Source organism: Aethalodelphis obliquidens, unplaced genomic scaffold (genome assembly GCF_003676395.1).
Source record: "Aethalodelphis obliquidens isolate GAN/ISIS:26980383/991018 unplaced genomic scaffold, ASM367639v1 scaffold49, whole genome shotgun sequence".
NCBI lineage: Eukaryota > Metazoa > Chordata > Mammalia > Artiodactyla > Delphinidae > Aethalodelphis > Aethalodelphis obliquidens.
In genome coordinates this window covers 2,029,052-2,043,591 of record NW_020837993.1, presented here as the reverse complement: position 1 = coordinate 2,043,591, position 14,540 = coordinate 2,029,052, and the positions used below count along the sequence as shown (strand labels likewise).

At 39.7% G+C, this 14,540-nt stretch overlaps 1 protein-coding gene across 1 annotated transcript in view; it reads left to right on the top strand.

The window, feature by feature from the left end:
* The window catches only part of AGBL1 (AGBL carboxypeptidase 1), a gene marked incomplete at its 5' end in the record, with an annotated part of 506,902 nt that overhangs the window by 281,042 nt on the left and 211,320 nt on the right, over positions 1 to 14,540 (top strand). The gene's annotated exons all lie outside the window — the stretch shown is intronic.

Here is a 14,540-nt window from a genome sequence, read left to right as displayed (position 1 = left end):
TTTTCACTTGGCTGTGCAGCCCTACTTATGTCAAAGCTTCTGGATAGTCATCTGGTGACTCTCCTTTTGAATGTTGTTAGCGTAGAACTTGGGAAGTGGTAGGTGCCTAACACATATTTGTTGAGTCTAACTCAGGGTGCCTGACCTTTTCTAAATTCTTTTTAACGTGTGATCCTCCAGGTATATCATCCCAGACCAGAACAAGGGCTCTAAGGGGCCTTGAGTTACCTCCATCAGAAATGAGCTTTTGGATACATCTTCAGTTAAATATTAGCACTTAAGTATTGGTGTACCATCGACACAATGTTTTACTACAGGTTTGCTTGGAAGGGAAAATTTGTATCCTATCCATTTGAGGTATGGTTTTTGTTGAACCTATGGGCATGATACTTAACCTTCTCCATGTCCTTCTCTTGCTTTTAGCCACTGTCTTGAAAGAATGACAGAGGACACATCAGGGAGTGTGATTTTATGTCTGGGTAGTCTCCAACAGGCTAAGGTTTAATAAGTATCTTCCAAGCTGGGAAGATTTGTGCCCTTAGGTCTCCTGCTGGATCACATAGGGAAGTGATTGGCTTTTCTATGGACTCACCATCCACGTTTGGCTTCTGAAGCATAGAATTTCTGTATGCCTGTGGATGAGTTCTGCAGTACGTCCTGAAAAGCAAGAACAGCAGAGCACACTCCTTCCTAGTGGGGAGAAGGAGAAGCAGGAAGAATCAGGGGAGACCAGCAAAGGCAGAGGAATATTGGCTGTCAGATGGTCAGTCTCCCCATGGGTCTCTTTCTCTTTCTCTCTCTCACTCAGCAAGGCACTGTGTCCTCCTGTACAAAGGCCAAAATGTCACAGGCTGAAGAGCCTATAAAGAGAAAGTCCTACATTCTCTGTGGCCTTTGGGAAGATGAATGATTGAGTCCACGATGTCTGTAGAAATGGTGCTGATGGTCATGATGACGTGACATGATATGATACAACATGAGGATGATAACTCCCCTTTGAACTCTCATTCCAAAGTTTCAGCTCCAAATTTTCCTTTCAGTGAGGCCAGGCAATCCAATGGTCCTGCTGTGGAATCTCTCTATGGAATGTTTGCTGGTCAAAGGTCATATTTCTTAGCAGTTAAAGCTTAGCCTACAACAGTCATCTGTCCTTCAATATAGAACCCAACTGCTCTGCCTGGGAGCTGACAAAGGAACTTAAACTTGCAATCATGGACTTCTGAAATTTAGATTGTTTTGCTATTTCATACTCTTTGGAACAGAGTTATCAGTGGATGGATATTTGTGCTTTATTTGTTTTTAGGAAAATTTTAATTTTTTGGACATGGAGCAAAGGTTGGCTATTTGGATGGAAATGTCATTCTGGGTCTGGTTCTACCCTGTTTGCGGGTCTTTGTGTTAAGGGGCTCTGGGAAGAGGTAGGCAAGGGGTATTTTAATCTCTTTCTCTTTGCTTTCCTTTCCTTATATTTGAAAATGGGGGAGAATGTTATTCTGATCTAGAAGGGGTTATTCGATCGGAAGAACTGTAATTTTCTCCATTTACCTCCTGCCCTCACTGAAAAAAAGGAATAATAGAAGTATTAGTCCATTTTGAATGCTAAGATACTCTCTTAGGCACAAAAAGGCAACATTTACAGGAATATTTTAACCTCACAGGTTTTGAAGATAACTACAAAATGAAAGACAAACATGCATTTGAAATTGTTTTAAAAGATGCAAACGTAAATGTTTTCTGCCTTAAATACTTTCCTTGTAAATATCTGCCAGTAATTCTCAAATCATGGTCTATAGAGATTTTGCAGGACATCAGTGATGTTCCTTCTAAGAGATGGAAGGAGGTAAAGAGATCCATGAAGAGTGTAGCATTTGGTACAACTGTCCAAACCTCTGTGCATACCCCATAGGAAGAGTGTGAGCTAAGGGAACATTTGAGGGTCTTGGTTCTAGAGGGAAATGTGACACAATCTTGCTGATGAGCTTGTTCTTAGAGGTCAAAATGAAAATTATTTGTTCTGGGAACTGTTAAGGTCCTGCTGCTAAGTCATTTGCATAGTGTTAAATGATGCATAGTGCTGGGTGGAGAGTTCTGGGAGCATGTTTCCAAGGGCTTCCTTGCTCACACCCGTTCCTACCACAGCCTGCACACCGAGAGGGAGTCAGGAGCTTGACTACTACATTTGCCTTCTTCAGACATTGCAGTGCTGAATAAATACCACCATTTATTATTCCTAAATTTAGGGTCATTAATTATATCAGCATAAACCTAATTTATGCCATCATAAACAGCGATAATAAATGCTACCAAATGCTAATACCCAGCTCTTGCCAACTGTGCCTGTACTTGATGGGTTCCCCCCTTTCTTCCCAGAAGCATTAAATTAAAAATGATTCAGTGTTGCAGGATCATTGATCAAGTTGGAGCTGAGGCTCTTGGGGAAATGCATTTGTTTTGTTAAATGCTTTTCTCCCTCATTGGCTGGGCAATTTTTGATATCTGTCTGCACTCCAGTTTTTCTCTGTTCCTTCCCCTATAGGAGGAGGAAATGGGGGCAGGGATGCAGGCAAGGAGGGAGACAGATGGGCATCAATTCTTCTTTCTTGATTTCCCCTTTAGACATCTCTCTTTTTCGTGTCCCCACTCTTAACACCTTCTTTCAACATGCACTTAGAAGCCTTTATAAAGCAAACCCTTGAGTATAATATAGATATGTTATTTCACAATTCCCATCACATCTACCATGTATTTAATGATGTATGTCACATGGCTCCCTAAAATTCATGAAAGTTTATAACTGGAAAATAGGAAGCACAGACCTGACAGCTCCTGCCAATACTGAGGGTGCTTTTTCTTTCGCCATTTACTCTTGGGGAGACTCTGCTTTTATGAAGGAAGAGGAGAGCCTGTCCCCTTGTTATCAGAGCTATAAGAAGATCTCATTGCTTTGCTCAAAGGAAACTATTTGTACTTTTTCTGCCTTCCCCCTGGCTCGGTCTTCTTTTCCCATCTGGGATGACTGTGATTGTGGTGTAGTACAAGGAATTCCCATCAGGCAATCAGAAGACTCTGGTTTAGGTCAGAGTTGTGTTCTTTCCATCCATGTGGCTTTGGACAAGTTGCTTAACCTCTCCACTCCTGTTTCTTCAAAGTATTAAGGGGCTAGTAAACCCTAACCACTGCACCTCACCTAATTATTATCATGGTCAAATACCATAGTACTTTGAAACTGTTAAACACTGTATGGAATTATAAAAGTAAGGGTTCCTCTGATGATGTTCTTTCCTTTTTTTTTAACTGGAGGAAGGAATATTTCTTATTTTTAACTTTTTAATTGAGGTATAGTTGACATACAGTACTACACTAGTTGCAGGTGTGCAATATAGCGATTTGACATTTGTATACTAATTGATCCCCATGATAGGTGTAGTAACCATCTGTCATCTTACAAAGTTATTACAATGTTATTGATTATATTCCCTTTGCTGTACAGTGCATCCTTGTGACTTATTTATTTTATAATTGAAAGTTTGTACCTCTTAATCCCTTTCGTCTATTTTGCTCAACCGTTCAACCCCCTCTTCTCTGGCAATGACCAGTTTACTCTCTGTATCTATGAGTCTGTTTTGTTTTATTTTGTTTGTTTGCTTTGTTTTTTAGATTCCACATATAAGTATGTAGATTTTTGGTTTGTGGTTACCATGAGGCAATACAGTTTTTACTGGCCCCCCACAATATTTTATGTTTTTGATGTCATATTTTGCATCTTTTTATTTTGAGTATTACTTGACTATTTTATATATAGATGATTTTACTACTTTTGTCTTTTACAATAACTTTCATACTAGCTTTATAGGTGGCTGATCAGCTACCTTTACTGTATGTTTTCCTTTATCAGTGAGATTTTTTTTCTTTCATAATTTTCTTTTTTCTAGTTATGGCCTTTTCTTTTCATTTAAAGAAGTCCCATTAACATTTCTTATAAGACCAGTTTCATGGCCATGAACTCTTAGCTTTTGCTTGTCTGGGAAACTCTTTATCTCTCCTGCAATTCTGAATGATAATTTTGCTGGGGTAGAGTATTCTTGGTTGTAAGTTTTTTCCTTTCAGCGCTTTGAATATATTGTGCCAGTCCCTTCTGACCTGTAAGGTTTTTGCTGAAAAGTCAGCTGATAGTCTTTTGTTTTTCTTTTGCCGCTTTTAAGATTCTTTCTTTATCTTAAACATTTGGCAGTTTAATTATAATGTGTCTTGGTGTGTGTCTCTTTGGGTTTATCTTGTTAGGGGCTCCATGTGCTTCCTGGACTTGAATGTCTGTTTCCTTCTCCAGGTTAGGAAAGTTTTCAGCCATTATTTCTTTCTTTTCTTTTTTTCAAAATTAAATAAAATAAATTAATTAATTATTTAAATTGGGGTATAGTTTCTTTGCAGTGTTGTGTTAGTTTCTGCTGTACAGTGAAGTGAATCAGCTGTCTTAAAATATGCTTTCTGTCTCTTTCTCTCTAGTTTCTTTTTCTGAGAACCCTATAATGTGAATGTTATTACACTTGATGTTGTCTCAGAGGTCCCTTAAACTATTCTCATTTTTCAAAATTCTTTTTGCTATTCCAGTTGGGTGATTCACACTAGCCTGTCTTTCAGATCACTGACCCTTCTGCATCCTCTAATCTGCTGTTGATTCCATCTAGTGTATTATTCGTTTCAGTTATTGTATTCTTCAGTTCTGATTTGTTCTTTTTTATATTTTCTATTTCTTACTCTTTGTTGAAGTTCTTGCCGAGTTCATCTATTCTTCTCCCAAGTTCATGAGCATCTTTATGATTATGTTTTTAAACTCTTCATCTGGTAAATTGCTTACCTCTTTTTTGTTTAGTTCTTTTCCTGAGGTTTTGTCTTGTTCTTTCATTTGGAAGGTATTCCTTTGTCTCTTCACTTTGCCTAACTCTCTGTGTTTGTTTCTGTTTATTAGGTTTATCAGCTACATTTCCTGGTCTTGAAAGAGTGATCTTATGTAGAAGTGATCACCACACAGGTGCTCCTGTGTAGGTGGCATGTGCCGTCCTCTCATGGTTGGGCTGCAAGCACACTGGTGGGTGGGGTAGGCCCCCAGCCTAGCTATCTGCAAGGCCCGGCTGTGACTGTTGCAGGTGCCCTGGTGGGCAGGGCTGCTCCTTGGCAGGTCTGTTTCTGAGGCCTGGCTGAGACTACTGCAGGTGTGCTGGTGGACAGGTCTGGTCTCCCAGAGAAAGAACCACTTTGGAGGGGCTGGCTTGGGTGGGTGGGTTGGGTGTGGAGCGTCCTCAGGGGAATGCTGGGGCAGTGTGCATGGTATTAACTAGATTGACGGAGAGGGGCGGAGATAGTGCCCACCAGCACCAGGCCAGCTAGGTGGAAGGAGAATAAAAAAAAAAAAAATGGCGTCCACCAGCACATCTTTCCCTAGAGAAAGTTCCACTCGGTCCCAGCTCACACACTATAAAATGAGTTGATGAATCTCCTTGTAAGACCCAGGCACTTTTCAAGCTGCTGACTCTGCACTGGGACTTGGAGTGGCTGAGTTTTTGCAAGGTCTTCAGGAGTGGAGTCTTGGGTTGCCACAGCCCTCTGGCTTTCCTGAATGGAAGCCAACCTGATCTTCAGAGGCAGACATTATGGTCATTCGTCTTCCTGGTGCACGTCTCACAGGCTGGAAAGCCCATCACTTTCTCAGGGGGGGATCTCCATAATTGTGATACCCGTCCCATTTGTGAGTCATCCCATGGGGGCGCGGTAGGCTCTGACTGGGTGACATCTCTGCTGCTCCTGCCTGTCTTGATGTGATATTTTCTTTATGTCCTTAGTTGTAGAAAATCTGTTCTGCTGGTCTTCAGGTCATTCCCAGACAGATTTGCTCATATGTAGTTATAGTTTTGATGTGTCTGTGGGAGGACGTAAGCTCAGGATCTTCCTACTCTACCATTTTGATCTGAACCTTCTTGTTTTCTGTTGCCTGAATTTCAATGGTGGGACATGCAAAGTTCTTCTCAATGGCCAAGCCAAGCAGGCTCTTTGCTGCTTCCATTTCTGTTTCTCAAAGAGATCCAGGATAAGATTTGGCAGGGATAGATGAGATAGGTATTCTGCAGAGGATGGGATAAGGTCAAAGGTGAGAAAACCTCCTTTAATATATATATATTTAAATATATATATGATATATATATCATATATATATACAATTACATGTATATGTATACAATTTATTCAATCCTACATGCACTCCATAATTTTAAAATCACAGTCGCAAGGACAACAACCTCTTTAGTTAGAGCTTTGGTTGTCCTTGTGATTATGACTTAAAAATTATGGACTGGGTATAGGGTTGAATAAACTGTATAAAATATACAGCAGTAGAGAAGTTTAGAGCTGGAGGAATTCAGCTAATGCCTTTTTTTCTCCTCATGCTTACTTTTTTTTTTTTTTTTTTGCGGTGCGCGGGCCTCTCACTGTTGTGGCCTTTCCCTGTTGCAGAGCACAGGCTCCGGACACGCAGGCTCAGCGGCCATGGCTCACAGGCCCAGCCACTCCGCGGCATGTGGGATCCTTCCCGGACCGGGGCACAAACCCGTGTCCCCTGCATCGGCAGGCGGACACTCAACCACTGCGCCACCAGGGAAGCCCCATACTTACTCTTTAAATAAATTTAGTTGTCCCATTGGAACGGACAAAAATCTGGCTTCTTGTCTTTTAGAAGCCAGCCTATAATCAGCCTCAGCCTCCATCAGTGCATCTCCAAGAGCGTTTCAGGATGTCTGTAATGAGCAGTGTCCGTTATCGGTGGAGTCTGTCTCCCCCAGCCTAGGGACTGTCTCTTTGGTGTACCGAGTCTCAGCATCACAGCCTCATTGCCCACCACCCACAGAAGCCTGGATTCCTAGGAAAGTGCACCCCATCAAGAACCAGAAAGAATTGCACCTCTAAGTATGGCATTGGGGAATTGCCGGGAGGCTTATGCTTTCAGATTCTGGGTCCTTCTTCCTGGCTAGCCAGAATTTATAAACAGGAAAGTCAAAGGCAGCACATAAACCTTGGTGATGCGGATCCACCCTCCTTGCCCTGATTTCCAGGTTGTCTTTTCCTTGCAAAAGGTTATTTATCTCTCTGAGCCACCTAGCCCTTTTGAATTATTAGTCTTATTCCTTTATTGCCCTGCTTCCTTCTTACAAATATGCTCCTATACATCTTCACTGCGCAGGGGGGATCTTTTGTATTTACAGCTTCTCTCTGTTCCTCACCCCACCCCCTGGCCCAATAACAGCCAAGGAGATAAATAAGAAACATAACTCTTTTTGGCTATTATTTGTTTTCTTACCCTGCACAGTAATATATATATATATATATATATATATATATATATATATATAATAACAAGAAAACAAATCTTATTACTAAAGTAATTACAATAAATAAAAAATAACTGAGAGTAGAGCTTAAGAAAGGGGGCATGTCATGGGAGTGATTGCAACAGGATTTTTAATTTACTAGCACCAGTCTCACTGTTCTGTTGATGCCTCGCATAGGAGATTGTGTCTAATTAGAGAGTGTTGTTATTGCTCTTTGAATACACCTGCCCCTATCTGACTTGTACCTTGGGTCTTTAACGGGGAAATTTGGCTCAAGGAGTTCCTCGAGAAATTTCCTTGTTGGCAGCCCTATGTTGAGAACAGCAGTATTTTGCATGCTAAGTTGTATAATCTTCTAAACTTAGGAACTGCAAAGAATTGCATGGCATCTTTCCCTCTGACTGTAGATAATCTCCCCCTTAGTCACCCAAATAGATGGGTATTTACCCTGTCATTTGTGAATTTCTGAGTAGAGGTCACAGTGCCTCCCTTAGTAAAATGTGCTGGTACTGACCAGTTCTTAGAGTTTAAATGTTTTTTTGTTGTAGCCAATCTAATTTTGTCTGAAAGCAATTTATGTCCCTTTGTTCTTGTATGGTCCAGAGTGGAAATGGGGAACAGTTATTTTTCTTCATTAATTATGGCTATTATCTCATTTATGATAGCCATCTTTCTAAGTATTTTGGCATTTGAATCACTTCTCTTCTTTAACCTAAGTCCTTATATGGGCTGCACTTAGTATCTTTTAACTATAATGTAATTGTCACTGTTTGGTTTCCTTAGCCTTCTTCAAGTTACTCTTGGGTGTGGAAGGCAGATTAGGCAGGGCATAATAGCTTTATCATGCCTCTTAGCATCATTCTTCAACATCAACGTCATAACAGCAACAATCACATTTATTAATCCATTATGTGTGCATGTGATCTTCTGACTTATTCTGGCTGATTGGTCTTAGTCATCCACACAGTTGAAATCCAGGAAAAATGAACAGTTTAAACACATAATATACCACCTCCTCTCTCAGCCATCACTGCTACCACCATCATCCCTATAAACACAGCCAACATCAATGATAAGAAGATGACAAATATATTGAGCATTTAACATGTGCTTGACAATGCTAAACATTTTACATGCATTATCTCTTTTAATCTTCACAACAATCCTCTGTGATAAGTACTGCCAGTATGACTTAATCATGATGAAACTAATATTTTAGGAGCAAAAGGGCATACAGAACACAGATAATAATTGAGCGAAGAGGGTGTAGAATCTAGGTTTCTGTACGAGTTTGTGTGTGTGTGTGTGTGTGTGTGTGTGTGTGATTCTAGAACCTGCCTACTTACCACTACGTTATACATTAAATCGAAAGTTAAGAAATCCTGTAATGTTAGCATTGGAAAGGCTGTTGCATTTCAACAAAGCTAGCCCTGCTCTCACTTTATAGAAGAGAAAAAAGATGTCTAGTCAGGTTCAGTAGGTTTTTAAATCCATACAATTTTAGACCTGAGTTTACAGGCTAGGTTTAAAATTTCTCCCACTGAATGGCCATTTCATGCTAGGATAATGCATTTGCAACCTATGCGGACATTCATTAATAACCTTATGTGTAATCTTATGACATTTAGGCATGTAAAGCAAAGGTAAGTACTTTCTTAAGGCAGAGAACGCAAAGAGTTTTGCACAGAAAAGGACAAAATGCTAGAACTCCCTTGGCCTGCCTAAGATGGCATCCCAGAAATGGTGAGACAGCAAAGGGAGTTTAAAAAGGGGAAGCAGAAGTTTCTTAGAAGAAAAATGAAAGTTTTTTTCAGGCCAACATTTCCCAGACTGGGTCTGAAGGACACTAGCAGATAGGTGCTAATAGATGTTTCATAAAATAGGGTGTTATGGTTGGAAAACATATTGCAAATTTCATGTAAAAAGATTTCTTTGTTGCGGAACCTGCCAGTTCTATTGGAATATTAACATGCATGGAGACTATCCAATAGGGGGTAAATTACATGGCATTTACTGAATTTATTCAAACATGGTCAGTTTTGTTGATATATACCTAGAAGACCTAGAAGAGTATTAGTTATCCCTCACCTTGGGAAGTGTGGCTCCAGACTTTTAACTGAGATGCAGACATAAAATTAAGCTTATTACTTATAAAGAAGTGTATTAGTGTAGTGGCTGAGAACATGCATTCTGGAGCTGGATTGCTTGGGTTTGCCACTTACTGGCTGTGTGATCTTGGACAAGGAACTTTCATAGGTTGGATTATGTGGGAAACATATTCTGAGATGGAGATTTGCTACAGGAGGTTTATTGTAGTGTGTTCTTGTGAATAACACCTGTGAGGGAACAGGGGTAGCTGGATCAGGACTAGGGTAGAGTTGAATTGTGATGCAGATATTACAGAAGCCTCAGATGGTGAATGGGAAACTCTACAGCTGGGGTAGCCTTTGAATATCCTGAGTTAAAGCAAGTGGACTGAGCCTTTCCTTTGTGTACCTGACTAATGACCAGTCACTGAATGTGGGCTGCCTCAGAGGAGTGGGTGCAGCCTTGGGCAAAGAAGATCCCTTTGCCTGAGGACAATTCCTAGAGAAGGTGCTCAACCATGAACCAGTAGCCAACAGCAGCTGAGAAATGAGTTTTTCAGTCCTAGGCAGGTACTCTGAGGGACACACCACAGTATCCACTGTGCTTCACTTTTCTCATCTGTAAAATGGGCAAAATAGTTGTACCTTCTTAATAAGATCATTTTGAGTTAAATGAGTTGTACAATGTGCCTAATATTTACTAGGGCTAAACAAGTGTTAAAATAATTAATATAACAAATAATACTTCAGATACATACCAGTTTATCACGGAATTCATAGTTAGAATTAAGCCCATGAAAACCAAAAGAAAAAAAAGAATATATTTTTTACTCCTAGTGAATTAAAAACAATTTTAGTCCCTCTATGTTATCATATATTCACACCATTGGGCCTCTGTATAGCTTTCTTAGGTTGGGACAAAAAGGCATCTTCTGGTGTGTTCTTTCCCTAATAATGTAGGTCTCTGTGATGAGAGCAGTCTACTCCTTCAGAAGGCATTCCCTTGGATATTTCATGTATTAGGCAGACAACAAACAAAAACAAAAAAATTTAAACCAGACCAAGAAGTGAGTTGAATAGAGATTACTAGATATTGACTAGTACCTAGGAAGCTGATTGTGGTGTTGACTTGATCTAAAAGGAACTATATCCGTGGAAGAGATGGCCTATCCTAAAATGATGTCCAGAGATTTGATACTAGAGAAGCTGAGGTCTTTCTCTAAGTGCAGTGTTAAGTGAAAATGTCCAGAGCTTGGGCTGAACTTTCCAATGTCAGGGCAAAGAATTACAGTGTTTGAAGTCCTGATTAGGCTGGGCCTCTCTCCAGAAGGAGGCTGCAGCACATTAAAGCCCATCATTTGTGGTAGTAATTCTGGAAATTCAGACAGCAAGACTCCCTTCAAGAGTAATCGAGGCCATTGAAGTCCATCTGATCTAATGTAGGGCAGACTTTTAAAAAAATGGAATATGACATCTAGCCATCTTGACAGTGAATTATTGGGTGTTCTAACTCAGTGGTTTTAGGCCAGTGAGAGACTTAGCATATGATGCATGCAATATAATGGATATTTTCCTTGGGTAGGGCATTTAAAGGTGATTAATAGCATTATATATGTATGTGTGTGTGTGTGTGTATATATATATATATATATATCTGGAAGAGTTCAGAATTACTGGTTCAACCACTTAAAGTCATTGAATAGTATAAAATATCATATATATATCCACACTATGTGTGTGTGTGTGTGTGTGTGTGTGTGTGTGTGTGTGTATCTGGAAAAGTATTCAGAATTACTTGGTTTAACCCAGGATTCCATTCTACTGATAAAAAAAAATAAGCTTGGAGATTTTATGTTGCTTATAAAAGTTTACCCAGTTCTCCAGCATAGATAAGATCAAGTCAAAAGACAATTGACTTCCATTCTACTGATATTTCCATGAATGTAATTTCTCTCCGACAAACATCTTATTCCTAATGGATTAATTCACAGAGGAGGATAGTGTGAATTATAGATGAATATATTTCTGTGACTTAATCATTCAACCATGGAATATTAAGGAACTTAGCACTTAGTCCAGCTTCCCATCTCGTGTTTGATATTCCTTTACGGCCTTCCTGCCATGTAGCCAAATATTCTGTGCTTTAGCAGGTCTGTAGTGTATGAACTTATTTTATCTCATGGGAATTTATTTAACTGCTATATTCCTTTAGCAAGTCATCTCTTGAACCATGCTAAAATCTCTCTCCTTGAAACTTCTGTCCTCGATGTCATGTAGAATAAGCTGAATCAATCCTCTTCAGACCATTACCTAATTGAAAACTGCCCTCACATCACTCCCATGAGGCTTCGTTTCTCCAGGGTAAGCATCTTTAGTTCCTTCTAGTTCTCCTGTGATGTGTGTTTTTATTCTTCCACTATCCTGATTACTCTCTGAATTACCTCACTCATTAATTCACTAAAAGGTTATTGAACATCTGGTAAACCTGTGATGTAACAATGAGCAGAGTAAGCTGTTCATGGTGTAGAGGTGGAAAAAGACAATTAAACACAGTATAATTCAGTGTTAGAAGTGATCTGATAGCTGTTAGCTGTAGGGATGCTCAGAGGAAGGGTGCGTAACTTAATATCGGGGTCAGGGACAACTTCCTTTGGCATCTGCATTGGGAGCTGAAGGAAGAGTTAGCCAGGAGCAAAGCATGTGTGGGACAGTAGAGGTAGGAGGGTGTAAGAGCTTTCTATAGGAGAAAGCCAACATGCTTAGAGTCTAGGAATATTTAGGTCTCTATTACAGTGGGATTCCCGGATAATCACCATTATCATTCTCAAAACCCAACTGCTATTAAAGAAGTCTGAAGCATGAAGTCTTAAGGTCTTTTGATGGCCTAATCATACTGCTAACTCATTTTCAACTTAGTGTCAGGTAGAGTCTCCAACTCCTTTTTTATACTAATTGCCATTAGCATGAATGTTTCCAGCTACAACACTGTGTAGTGGATCTGGATGGACCAAGTGCTTGAACTCACACTTATTCCAGTTTCATCTGGTTAGATTCCATTCTTACGAAACCACTTTGGATCTTGAACCTGCCATCCATTTCATTTGCCTCTGTTCTAATTTACATGGAGTCTTCAGCGCGGACAAGAATTTCTTTTATCTTTTTACCAGCTATTGATACATTTGTTGAACTTGAGTGAATACATATCATCCAAAACATAGATCCATTTAGTTACGATCATTCAACCACATTCTAATCTATTTGAGTGCTGCCATTGAACCTATCTTTCTTTATATAACATGCAAGGGTATCTTGAGAGACGCTTGCAAATTACTCACCGAAGGCCTCTTAAACTGTCTCCTTACCTAATAACCTGTCAAACTGTGAAATGAAGTTGGGCTGGCACAGCTGGAATAATTTCCTAAGTTGTTCTTGGTGATAGGCTCTGGTTTCTATGATTTCTGCTTCCTTTTCTGGGCAGCCCCAAACTTCCCTGTTAATGTGTCCCAGAAGTTTGCTGAAGGTCAGTGTCAGGCTCGCTGACTTCATCTGCCATTTTCTCCTTTTCACAAATGGAAGGGCACTTGTCCATCTTCGGTTTTGTTCAGAATTCTCCGTAGATGACTGCCATTGTGTCAGGCTAAAGGTGGGCTCAGCCAGAGCCTTTGAAAAGTGAAGAGGAGACCTCAGCTCCTCTTGACTTAGGCTAACTCAAACTTAGAGGCATCTCTAGGTACTGCAGTTATTTGTTTTCCCTGTCCCCAGAACAAACCATGCACTATGCTTATCAGGATGATTATTTAGTCTAAGGGCATGAGAACTGCAATTCTTTTGACCTTAGGTCACTGAACTGAATGATACACATGGGTCAAAAGCATTGTGGCTTCGGGTATTTTAATCTAGAAAATTCTTTATTTTACTTCTATTGATTTAATGCTCTTTAGTACCAATAGAGCTCCTTCTTGGATACGATTAGATCATAGACTGTAAAGATTGTCTGAACATTTTTTGATGTGTGACACGTTATAAAATATACGTCCTGCATATCTTTGGCACTTTTTAATATGAAAATGTTGACCACATGTGGTAAGCTTGAGGGAGGTAAACAGCAAAATTCCAAAATTAATATATTAATATATATATTAATATAACTTGGGGAGCAACTTAAAATCAATGATTAAAGTCATCGTGTGAGAGACTTTTTCTACTAAAAGTGTTTTCTACTCCAATTAAAATTCTGGAAATTTATATCAGTGATTTTAAAATGTGGTTGATCATCAGAATGCCTTGAGGAGCTTTCTAAAAGCACAGAGTCCAGGGTCACCTCTTTAGAGTTTCTGATTTCTGATTCAGGAAGCATAGGTGGGGCCTAGGAGTTTGTGTTTTTAATAAATTAGATAATTCTGAAAATAGGTCAGTAGTATGCTACTTGTCTATATAACCTTTGTGACAGTCATACTATCAGAGGATTATGGAGAGAGGTTATGAGTATGGGCATATATACGTGTGTGTGTGTGTGTGTGTGTGTGTGTGTGAGAGAGAGAGAGAGAGAGAGAGAGAATGGAAACATAAAAATAATACATATGATGAGAACTCACCAAAAGAGATAGGAAGAAGCCATCTCCATGTGAGAGGCAGCAAACATTTTTTTCAAAGCATCCACTAGAGGTGAATTTGACCATATCTCTAGTATCCAGTAGAACATATGTAGCAGAATACATGAAGTAGAAAATAGGAGCCAATATAGAAATAAAGCTAAGACTTTGTACTTAGAGCTTGAACATTGAAGATTTGTAAACAGAAAGGCTGAGAAATCTCTGAAGTTAATGTCAAAGACCTTATATAAGGGAATATCAGTTTTGCCACAGGTGGGTGGGGGACAAATCAGCATGGGGTCCAAAAAAGTTCAGTGGACAATCTAGGGCCAACTTCAGCTTTACCAAGGAAGGGGATTCTGAGAGATCCAGGACAAAGAAAATATCCTTAACCAGATCTGTCAAAGGATTTTACTTATTCTTTTGGAAAACTGTCTGTAAGTCATCTTAATCAGAGAACTATATCATTGTGTGTGTGTGTGTGT